The sequence below is a fragment of the Rousettus aegyptiacus genome, unplaced genomic scaffold (genome assembly GCF_014176215.1).
Source record: "Rousettus aegyptiacus isolate mRouAeg1 unplaced genomic scaffold, mRouAeg1.p scaffold_m13_p_14, whole genome shotgun sequence".
NCBI classification, from domain to species: domain Eukaryota; kingdom Metazoa; phylum Chordata; class Mammalia; order Chiroptera; family Pteropodidae; genus Rousettus; species Rousettus aegyptiacus.
This window is the reverse complement of record NW_023416289.1, coordinates 49119273-49131464: the sequence shown is the minus strand read 5'-3', so window position 1 is coordinate 49131464 and position 12192 is coordinate 49119273. Positions and strand designations below refer to the sequence as shown.

Below are 12192 nucleotides of genomic sequence, written 5' to 3'. Positions count from 1 at the left end.
CGGTCTGGATGTCCTCCGCTGGCCTGTCTTTGCAGTCACTAACCCTCTCTTCAGCTGTGCCTAACGCTATTAAACCCATCTATTGAGTTCTCCATTTTATTATAGTTTTCAGTTCCAGGATTTTTATCTGATTTTTAAAAAGTACATTTTAATTCATTGCTAAAGTGCTCCATCCTGTCCTTCATTTTCTCAGACATATTCATTAATCACAGTTATTTTTGACATCTCTATCTGATTGTTCCAGTATCGCAGTTTTCTCTGATCTCTCTCCATGACTATTTTTTCGTGGTTCTAGGCCTTTCCCACCTCCTGGGATGCTTTGTAATCTGCTTAGTGAGTGCTGTATGAGAACTCACCAGGCTCTGCACGCTGCCCGCCGCCTCCTGAGCGCACTGAGTGCTGCGTGTGGAAGTCCAGGTCGGCGCCGATCACCATCAGACCATCATCATCCAGTCCAGGGTCAGGTGCATCTGCAGCCAGCCTTTCATCTTCGTGAAAACTGGTCCGCTTCTGGTTAGTTCTTATTCCTGGCTTCGGATCGCACCTGGAAGCTTGGGGTACATGCCGAGTTTCCCTTCTTACCCTGAGCCTTTATTTCTGTTCCCCTAGTTTGCTGAGATGACAAAAACTCTGCCGAGCCGTATAGCCTCTTGGCTCCTGGTTTCTCCTTTGTTTCTCCTGCTCTTGGAATCTTCCCTCATCAATTTCTATAAAGCACAACTTCTCAGCTTCTAGGTTTTTCTTAAGAATCAGCAAATGCGTCAAGGCAAAAAGCTGTGCCAAATAGCAGGTTCACCTCAGTGATTTTCTCTCTGTGATCTCGGTGCCTTAAAACCTCACTGCATTTGATGGTTCTCTGGTGTTTCTTAACAGAATTAAAATACACACACACACACACACACACACACATCCACACATGCGCACACCCACACATTTGTCCATTGTTTCTATTTGTTCTTGGTAGAAGAGTTGATCTGTGTAAGTTCGTCTGCCACAGGCAGAAATGGAACTCCTTGGTATGATTTCCTAATCTCAGGGAATTCTGCATGAGAAGTGTAGACAAAACCAACTCCTTGCCAGACTGTGAGAACCACCCGAGGCCCTCGTCTAAAAGCGTCAATTTTTTGGTCCTCCCCTAGTCATCCTGACTCAGGATCTCCAGGAAGAAGAAGACTGGTAATCTGTAGTTCAGACAAATACTTCTAACAAAGGCCCCCTGGGAAACACTCAGGAAGGGGTCCTAGGTATATTCAGGTACCCCAGTGACCCACCTGCCCAATAAACCCTTTGATATGCAGAGAGGGCAGTCTGCTGCCTTGTACCATGATTCCCAAATTCATTTTGCATTCTGCACTTCCAAGGGTGGGAGCTCCCTTTGCTGAATTATTTCCAATTTCTTCCTTAGACATTTTAATCAGAAATGAAAAATGATTGGTCTTTTGCCGGCATTTCAGTCTAAGAGGATGTTATTTGCCTCTTAAAGGTTCATTAATTTGCAATGACTTTGGTGCAGAAGACAAGAGTGATGTTGTAGAAAGAGACCCAGAATCTGGAGATCAGGGATGAGCCCGGGGTCCTGGGTGGCCCAGGGGTTGTAGGAGGCACTTGCCATCCTCCCACCCCCCACCGATGCTAGTTCCTTTGCTTGTCATCCTCCAAATTACCAACCATAGTACTGGCGTACAGTCTGAATGTCACCAAAAAGACATGAAAACGTAATTCATAAAAGAAGAGACACGAAAGCCATAAATACGTGAGAAATATTCAATCTAGTGTACCATCGGAGAAATGCAAATCAAACCATATAAGCAATAAAAACTCATCAGAGCAATACTGTTGAGCTCTGGCTATGATGCAGGAAATGGACACTCTCATGTCCTGCTATAAGAGTATAAGTTTTTCAGTCCCTCTGGAGAGCAAGGTGGCAAAAAGTGACAAAAATCTTATTTCCCCTGACTTTTGACCCTAAGTTTTTATTTTCAGGAGTTTATCTCGAGGGTATAGTATAACCTCTTCACAAAGCGTTTTCTACCACTTATCCACACAGTGGTGAGTGGTGCTACCAAGGGGGGCTGGTGTACGAGGCGGCCACTGAAAATATTGTCGACAGATACTTAAAGAGGAGGATTATTCAAGTTCTGAGGTTGAGAAAAAAACAGGTTATAATTATATGCCATAGCAATTGCATTTTGTGGGGGAAAAAAACAGCAATTGCATTTTGTAGGGAAAAAAATCAATGAAACAATATACTCTAAAATGTTAACATGGCTATATCTCTGTTTCTTTTTTCATACAAGAAAATCTAAGAAACGTGATTTATTAAAAAGAAAGAAAGAAAGCAGGAACCCTGACCACAAGCCTGTAGGAAGAGGGGCCCGCGAGCTGACCTCACCCACCTCCTGAGCGCTGAGAGACCCTGAGCAGGCCCTGGGTTCTGTACAGGGCACTTCACTCACTGAAACAGAGGGGGCCTCGCCCAGGGAATATCGTCCGTGTCTGTCTAGGGCTTTACTGTTTACAGATCCCCTTTGCAATCATTGTTTTATTTTGTCCTGGGATTACCTTGCAGGACTGATTAGAATTAGCGCTTTGTAGGTCATGGGCTGTTTTCTTGTCAATTGATGAACAAGAAACCCATTGTATGTTCACGTGCTGTGTCGCAAAGGAAAGCCTCCTGAGGGTCCCAGGGGGAGAAGATTTGAAAGCACCAGAATGGCCTGGCTGGTGACCTGGCTTGGTGGCCGAGTTAAAGCTGGCCAGGACGTGAGTGGCAGACGGTTCGCACAGGTGGGTCTGTGGTCAGTTACTCACAGAGGATGGAAAGGTTGGTAGCAAGGCATGGCTGGGACTGGAGAAGGCCAGAGAGACGTGTCGGCAAAGCCACCAAGCAGTAACTGAGACTGCTGCTCGGGGTTCAGGGGCTATCCTAGGACATGTCTAGCTGGACGACATCCAGTGCAGGCTCCTGGTGGCCAGAACTGGCACTTGGGGGGGCCAGCCTGGCAGGGCCGCAGCAGAAGAGGAGAGGCAGATTTCTTTGAAGTCTGGGAGCAGGCATGACAAGCATTGTTGGAGAGGCCAGAAACAAAGGTCTGGCATGCGCAGGCTGGTGTGCAAGTCGCAGGTCTGTGTTGGTGCAAAGCAGGCTGCAGTGGAGAGTGGGGAACAGGAACCAGCCTAGAGAGAACCTGGAAAAGAGAGTGTACCTCACTGAACACTGAGCAGGTGACTTCCCGCTCACTGACAGGTCGTGGACTTGACAGGTCGCGGCCTGATCTCTAACACTGATGTCCTGATCTCAAGGCGCCTCGGGTGGTCATATTAACCGTCACCGACATGGTGCATTTTCTCCACGAGTCCATTTTCCTCTGACAGAAAAAACACGACTGTCCTGCCCACAGGGCCCTTCGTAACCCTGCGGGTGCCCTGAGCCAAACTCCTCAGTTGGTGGGCGAAGCTCTGAATGAAACTGCAGATGGACTCTTTTATCACGATCCTCTTAATTTTACTGCACATACCTGATTTTATTATCCAAGAGTGAGTAGGATTAAAGTTCACCAAACTACTTGTTTTATGTGAAATTCTTCATTTCCAAAAGATCAGAGGAACATTAAAGAACAAATGGAACAGTTGGTTGCAAATGGTACATGTTGATTTATCGCCGGTCTTCCTTAAACAGCAAAACTGGCCGAGGTTCCCCCCAGCATAATAGGTCTACGTATACCATGTACTGTGCATCTTTTCATTTCAGCCTTGGAAAAAAATACGCTCTCTCCCCGTTGGGAGTCATGATTCCACTGAATGTATAGTGCTTCGGGCCCCGCAGCGCCCAGCCAGTTTGTTAGAGCAGATGGATGAGAGCCCACGGTTTCGTGAAATTGCTTTCAAATATTTGCAGAATGACCTTTTCACCAAAATGCTTTAACTCCTTCCGCACAAGATGGAAAGATGCCGTGCGAGCCGCTCTCCTGCAAGGCCCGGGTGAGACAGTGCATCCTTTCCTTGGAACCTCCCCCGACTCGATCCCCACCGTCAAAAGCATCTCTCTCCCACAGTTCCCCATCACCACCAGAGGAAAGGGGAAGGACCAGAGGCACCTGGGTGACTTCCGAGCCACGCAGCTGGTCAGCGGCGGTGCCCAGGCCATAACTCAGGTCTGGCTGTCTGCATGGCATTTGCCGCTTCCCCAGCTCCGGAGCTCGGAGCTCGCCATGTGCGCCCCTGTTGTGGCTTTGTCCCTTTCCCTTCCATTTGGGCAGGCTGAGCCCATCCTCCTCTGTCATGGCGGAAGCTCCAGGTGGAGTTGTGTGCGCGCTCTCCCAGCGCCACCTCAAGCTCACCTTGCGTTTGTGTGGCAGCCCGCTGTGTTTCAGGTGGGTTCATTCCGAGGGGCAAGCCTGGCTCGCAGCAGGCACCACAGAATTAACGCCAAGGTGGCATCGCACAGCCTTCACCTCTTAACCGTTTGAGTGTGCAGTTCAGTGGCATTAAGTACATTCACATTGTGCAACCGTCACCATCGTCACCTCCAGAACTTTTCATCATCTCAAACCAAAGCTGTCCCCATTAATGAACAACTCCACGTCTTCCCCTCTCCAGCCCCTGGGAACCACCCTCTACCTCCTGTCTCTCTGAATGACAGCCCTGGGTACCTGGTGTATGTGGAATCATGCAGTATTTGTTCTTTCGTGACTGGTTTATTTCACTTAGTGTAATGTCTTCAAGGTTCTTCCATGTCGTCGCATGTGTCAGAATTTCCTTTTCAAGGCTGAATAATACTTCATCGTGTACATGCCACGTTTTGCTGATCCAGTCATTAGTTGATGATGACTTGGGTCGCTTCTGCCTTTTGATTTCTGTGAATAGTGCTGCTGTGAATGTGGGTGTACAGGTGTCTGTCTGAGACCCTGCTTTCTCTTCTGTTGCATCTTTACCCAGAAGTGGAGTTGCTGGAACGTATGGTAATGCTGTGTTTAATTTTTTGAGAAATAGCCACAGCAGCTGCCCCATGTTACCTTTCCACCAGCAACGCACGAGAGTTCTGATTTCTTCACACCCTCACCACCATCTGTTACTTTCTGGGGTTGGTTTTGTTTTTAAATAACAAAGGCCATCCTGATGGACATGAAGTGCTAGCTCATTGTGGTTTTGATTTGCAAGAAATGGAAATTGAATTTTTGGACATGTTCGGTTCGAGATTCTTCTGAGACATCCCAGTAGAGGTCAGGCAGACAGTGGATGTCAGAGGCTGGAGTTCAGAACAGAGATAGGGTTAGAGGCCAACATTTTGCAGTCACCAGCACATGGGCAAATGCCTAGCACGGGCCTGGGGGAGGTCAGTGAGGCAGGGCAGCATGCAGACTGGAGCTTGTGCACACCTGCCAGACAGGTGGGGCAGCAGAGGGAGGTGGCGCCTACCTGGGAGGCAGAGTCGGTGCCTATGAGGGAGTGGGAGACGAGGGACACCCTGGAACCCCAGAGAGGGGAGGGTACTGAGAAGGACACAGAGGTCCCCCTTGTCAGAGGAGCTGTCAGGCAGTGAGCGCGGGGAGTTTGGGTCAGCCAGACCTTGTGCTGCAGCAGGGTCCCAGGGCGGGGGTGGGGGGGACGGGGGGCCCGGGGCTGCGGCAGGGGTATGCAGTGCAGCGTCAGCTGCAGCAGGAGGTCATCGTGCTCCAAGACTGTAGCATTTGACTTTGCGTCCTCGGCCCGCAGGTTGGTGGAACCTGCAAGTGCCACTGTGCTTTTGTGTTTGAAGTGGATGCAGTACGGCCTTAGGTCACTCGAACCAGCGGGTCAAACAGAGGCAAACTGGGATGGTTTAGTGGGCTCTGCAGGTGTCCTGCCAACTAGAAATGCACATCATTTAGGATTTGCATTGGCAGCGTGTGGCTTCAACACACAGGAATTAGGTTTTCACGTGTTACAAAAATTCTAAAGAAGGCTATTCAGGGTTGGTGCAGCTGCTTAAGGGAGGAACCAAGTGTCTCGCTCCTTCCGGCTCTGCTCTGCCATTCTTAATACGTGGGGTTTATCCTCCTGGTTGCAAGATGTCCGCTCTTCCTCCAGCCATCACTTCCACTTTCCAGGTAGGAAGGAGAAAGAAAAGCAAAGGCACAGGAATACGCCCGCTGGGTCCGTTCTGTATTCCCTAAGGTCTCACACATTAGACTTCTGTTTACATCTCACTGGCCAGACAGGTTTGCCTGGGCGCCTCCGGCTGCAATGGAGTTGGGACGTATTTTTCAGTTGGACGTGTTGCATGCCGAACAAAATCAGCCATGTGTATTGGAATAGGATATTGGGGGAAGGGTGATCGGTGCCGGCTAAGCCATCAGCAGTGTCTTCTGCAGCGGGGAAGAAAGGGTGACGGTGAGGGAGGAGGACAGAGCATAAGAGGGAGAGCGAGCTGGTCCACGGACACCTCGGTGGTGCTCATTATGAAGGAACGTCACGTCAGGAGTTTTTAAATGGTGCTTTGAACTATTTTCATCTTTCTCTAAATGGGTCTTTCTTGACTCAGCAAATACCCCAAATGTTTCCCAAGACTCTGATTTGTACCCTCATCTGAATCTCCTTGACAAGTGCCCAATTCGTGAGACCATAACTTTTCCCTTTATTTATAAACAATGCTTTCTGGCTGTTTTGGGGGGAAAAAAAAGAAGGATAATTTAAAATTATATAATTACCTGAAGACTACTTAATTGCACTTCAGTGTCCCAGCGGGAATGCCATCCTGGAGAATGCCTGGCTGCCTGGCCTGGGAACGGGAATGCAAACTGTCACAGGGAACCAGCACTTTGATCCATTGGTTGGAAGGGGTGTTCCAGACTCTTTGGGTTCAATTACACATTCTAGGAGAGGCGAAACAGATAGGAAGGACAGAGGGTGCAGAGATTTAAAGGAGCCAAGAGATTGGAAACTGCAGGATGGCACAGCGCTTTTTGTAAAACTATACCTCTGGGTTTCACGGGCACAGACTCCAAGGGCAGAGGGCTTGGGGAGGCAGCCCGGGAGGCATGATAAAAATCCTGCCGGTCCTTGGCAAGGTCACTGGCTAGAAGCGCCCTGCCCCGTCCCGTGGAGGAGCAGGCTGGGTACCCGCAGGAGGGTGTGCAGCTTCCCCGACCTGCACGCTGTTCTAAGCACCCTGGGATCTCAGCCAGGCTCCCAGAACATGCGGCCTGAGCATTTCCGGGCTTCCCAGGAGAAATAGAGAGGTGTCTGGGGACTTTGCCAGAATTGCAGGCAAAGGACTTCAGATTTTGCAACCAAGAGGGTAGATCCAGGCCGTCCTAGCTCTGGGGGAATGTCTGAATACTTAGAACCCGCCCCTGGGAAGGCAGCTGCCTCGCCTGGCTCTCAGCTGGAGTGCTCTGTTTTGTGTAATGCGGGGTCACCATTGTGATGGACGCCAAGGAGCCCTAAGGAGCTTGTCACAACTTCCAGTTGGTCTGTCGGGGGTCCGGGGCAGCATTGCCGGCTGCTTTCCGCCTTGCCTGCTGTGGCCTTGCAAGGTGTGAGCTCCTGCCACACGTGTCCCTCGCGTCTGGCTTTCCTGGAATGCTCTTCTCCCGTCCCCCCGCTCTGCGCCTTGGCATCGTGGATGCTTCCTTGTCACCCATCAGGACGCTGCTCGGTTGTCATTTTCTCAGGAGGACCCCGGCACCTCCCTCTCCTACACGAGGTCAAAGCCTCCTGCGTTTATCTCCTCTGAGAACTGTGAGTGGGACACTTCTCTGTCTCACTCCCCCTTGGGGTCTGTGGAATGAGGCTCACCATCTGCTACCCTACCTGGGGCTCTACTTACAAACTCCCAGCAGCCCTTTGCTCCAGCCAGGCTGGCCTTGGGGATGCTGAGTCAGACTGCTCGCCTTGTCCTGACTGGGTTCTTACCTTGGCCTTTCCCGCTGGGTGCAGGAGACACCCATTGCGAGAGGGTGCCATCTCTCATGTCCTGTGTGTGACTCAGCGGCTGAGACTGTGTCCCTGACCCCAGACCACGGTGTCTGGCTTTTGCCCACCTACTGTGGGTTCCATGGTGGCCCTTCGAGCCAGGGGGAATTGGAATGCTGGGCCCAAGCAGTGGTGAGGCTCCCTTCCGGGGCTGGGACAGAAGAGAGGAAGGAGGGTTGGACATAGGGGCTGAGTATGATTTAGAGCCACTTTATCCCTGAACTGCACCAGGTGCATCCTAAGAGCTCCGGGCAGAGGGACTGTGCCACAGCCAGATGGGCTCCAAAGGTACCAGCTCGGGCTCGCATCTAGGGGAGCTTCCTGTGTGCCTAGTGCCACTCTCCCGGGCTCCGGAAAGTCCCCCAGGGCGAGGAGGCAGGCCTGCAGTGATGTCCAGGCTCTTATTCAGAGTCGGCACAAAGGGAGAGAGGAAGCGCCTGCAGCTTCGCACACCTCAGACTCCTCCACACTAATTAAAAGGGTCATTTTACAAGTCAGTTCGGGTCCTCAAAAGCTAGGCGTGCAGCCGAAACAATTTAACAGATTGGAAAGCCAAGGTGACTTGAACACTTTGCCTTTTACCTACACATTTTTTTTTTTTGTATGTGCTGGAAGCTGATATTCATTATGAGCAAATTAAATTTTACTTGTTTGTTTTTTAAAGACCGATGAAGTCAGATGACAGGCTTAGGACAGGAGCCTTGAGAGATGAAATATATCACTGGTTTTATTAGAGAACAGAGTGGTGACAGCCCATGTGACAGTGTACTCGCCGAGCTTACTTTTCTCTTTCCAGGGCAGACCGCATACATTTTCCTAAGATTCTGGCAGACAACTGATGACAGTCTACATGAAAAATGTTATATTCTTATTTCAGAGCTGGATTTTGTTGAGTTTTCTGAAGGCTTTATGGGCAAGAAGCATGGGTGGTTTTCTCAGCCACATGACCTTGAAGGCTGGAAATCTCTCTCCTTCCAGGAGTCGGTGCACAACTGAGGGTCTCGGACACATGGCATCCTGCACACAGACGGCTCTCTGGCTCACCGCCCACCTGAGTTTCCCCTTCTGAGAGGTGGATGACAACTTATCGACCGCCCAGGGCTGCTGTGGGGATTCAGCACGTTGATGAACGCGAGGACACAGAGCAGGCGGCAAACTCTCCAGGAATGTAAGTCGTTGATCACACTCATGCTGACATGGGGGCACGCTCCCCAACACTTGCAGACACGTAGTCATGTTGACACGTGCACACCTGCGCACGTGCACACATGCAGGCTTCTGGAACTCCCAAGCAGAAACGAGTTGTCGGTGGTTATTGGTTTGTTTGTATTGGGTTTCAACGGAGCAAGGGTGAGTTTGACTAGAAGGTAAATGACCCCACTACCCAGCCCATCCATCAAAGGTCCAACTGTGCCTTCAGGTGGCTTCCTGTGGACTCTCAGGTGTGTTTGACCTCCAGCCCAGGCCTGGGTGACACTGATGCCAGTAATGGGATCAGAGAAGCCACTCCAAGTGCGGAGCCATCACCGTGACAGGCTCTGCAGCCGAGGTGCTGAATGTGGCAGTGAAATCAGCAGGGGTCTGTGCCAGCTCTGTCCCCTCCCTGCTCTGGCAGCCAGTCCTGGCCCCCCCTGCCGCTCCCAGTCCCCCGGCCCCTCCCCGCCCCTCCTGGCCCCTCTGTATTTGAACCTCTGTTTGTAGAATTTGGCATTTCCGTTGTGTGTTGCCCCCATCAGAGGTCCCCTAGGAGGCTGGTCTTCCCAAAAACTCTTATTGAGCTGGACCAGAGGACATCTGCCCACCAAAGCCGCCCCAAGTGTGCCCTCTCCACAAGCAGCGATCCCAAATACCAGTTTCATCAGGCCTCTCCTTTGCTTTAAAGCTGCCACTGACCCTGTAGCACTGGGGGTGAGGTCCAGTCTTTCTGGCTTGACGCCTCCCTGCTTCTCCAGCCTCGTCTCCCTCTCATCTGCTCCCCCTCACCAGGCACGTTCTCCAGTGCGTGGAGAGGGCCAGGCTCTTCCTTGCCTCTGGGCCCTGGCACCTGTGGGGCCATCCGCTCGGACTTGCCCTCCCCTTCATCAGCCATCTGACAGCCTGCAGGGCTGAGCTCGAATGTCGTTTACTCAGAGAAGTCCTCCCTGGTGTCTCCTTCTCACCCACCATCAGTTTAGATCACATGGACTTATCGTTCATGACCGCGTGTATTTGTGTGTTTGTTCTGGTGATGGTTTAGGTCAGGCATTCCCACCGGAACTCTGGGAAGGCAGGGCCATGTCCGTCTTGTGTGTCCTCATATTTGCGTCACTGAGTGTGGAGTCTGTGTGGAGCAGCTGCTCAAAAGTAATTATTTATGTGACTAAGTGGAAGAGAGAAAGGGGCAGCCCCTGGTAGGCCTGAAAGATCTGCCATTTTTCCTTACCTTCCCACTGGAATTGCTCTTTTTGCGCTTCCTGTTTTGGAATCCACGCCTGGCCAGAATCTAAGCCTTCGCTTGTGAAACACGGCCGTGCGGTGTCGCTGCCCCCAGAATTAGATGCTGCCTGGCCCGCAGTGGCTCTGAGTGTGCGAAAACAGCTGCCCGCCAGCAGCTCCTTGCCCGTGACCACCCTCACTAGCATGGGACCCCCCCCCCCAAGTCCATGGAGACTCTCACGAACCCACAAACGCCAGGTGTGCACACTGAAGACCCACACACACAGAAGCAGGTCCACCTGTTCATGGCAATCGCAGCTTCGTAATGAAAAGAAACAGAAAAGTAAGGCGCATTCCATCCGGCCTTTATCCCCAAGCTCAGGCGTTCCTCAGGTCAGCTGGCCAGTCTCCTGCTTCTAGGCTATTCGGACACCTGAACACTGAAAGTGAGGGCTTGTCAGCCCAGAAGGGACACTTCAGCAGCCACTAAGTGAGCTGTTAGGGGCCCTGGAATAATGACAGGCCTCTCAAGATGAGAAGGTGAGGGGTTTTCCTTTTTTTGACAGTTTGAGGTTTAGAATGGCACAGTAGAACTAATGGGCTCTTTCTGTCTCATAATTATGTTTGTCATGATACAAACACTTCCATGTTTGGCTTCTGGGCACCTTGGATGAAATTCCTAGCATCAAATGGAATTGTAATGCCATGTCGAGCCATCGCGCCTTGGCCGATGGCAGTCCCTGTGTGATGTGCGCTGCCCAGCATGCTGTTCTTGGCATGTACAACACAGGCTGATAATCAGGAGGAGGGCTGTGTTCTCTGTGGAGCTGTCACGTGATCCCAGGACTAGGAGGCCGGAGCCACTGGCCCAGGAGCCTCTGGGAGTTAGTGGGTCCTTGAGCTCTGCCATTGCCCTTCTGCTGGATACACAGAGCTGTCAGATGTCACATTCAAATGAGGCAGTGTGGGAGGAACCTCATCCACAGGGAGTGATTGCAGAGAACCATCTGCAGGAAGAACGGACGCTGAGACCCTTCTGCCAGGAACGTCTGAATTTCTGGAATCATCTTAGTGCGATGAGTCTGGTCCTCGAGTGCACTGTATGGAAGTCGATGCTGAAGTACTCCGCGCATGCACGGAGCGATGCAGGGATGGCGGCGAGCTGGACTTGGGTGTTCCAGATGGATAAAGCCATCTCAATATGGCATTAGGTCTCTAGGTAGCTTGGATTTCCTGAGTTACTTAAGAAACTTAGTTTTCTTTCCACTGAGAAACATCTCAGCCAGAGCTCTTCTGCTTCCATGCATGGAGTGTGGGTGTAAAGTTACTGAGGTGCCTGCGGATGGTCTGGGGGTGGTGGGGGCAGGAGGCCTTTCTCGGGGAGAGGGCGTCTTCTCCTTCCTTCCCTCAAAGGGCTAGCAGAGGCCGGTGCCTCAGTTTTGCAGGCCTCGTGTATCCTTTGCTCTATGAGAGAAGAGGCTTTTTCAAGTCCGTTTTCTTTGCTGAGGTAATTTACACACAGTACAATTTATCGATCTAAAAAGTGCGGTGCGATGAGCTCTGACAACGGTCTACAGTCGTGTACCCACCACCGCAGTCACAGAGCGGCGCCTTTCCTTCACCCCGAGTCGCCGAGCGCCCCTCTGCGCCAGCGCCCTCCCCCACCGGGTATCTCTGCTTCCCGTCGTAGTGTCGCTTCGTGCGGAATTCCGTGTAAATGGACTCACAGCACGTATTTGTGTCTGACTCCCCTCCCGTAGCAGAATGCTTCTGTGGTCCGTCCACACGCCCACGGCATGTGTCTGTGTTTCTGTTTATTGC

The 12192-nt window shown here is 51.4% G+C and overlaps 1 protein-coding gene across 1 annotated transcript in view; it reads left to right on the top strand.

Moving 5' to 3' along the window:
* LOC107500386 (5-formyltetrahydrofolate cyclo-ligase) overlaps positions 1 to 12192 on the top strand; it is a 52692-nt gene that overhangs the window by 28649 nt on the left and 11851 nt on the right. The window contains exon 5 of the transcript XR_001594514.2: positions 8935 to 9124. The gene's annotated coding sequence lies outside the window, so the exon portion shown is untranslated. The remainder of the gene's footprint in view (positions 1 to 8934; positions 9125 to 12192) is intronic.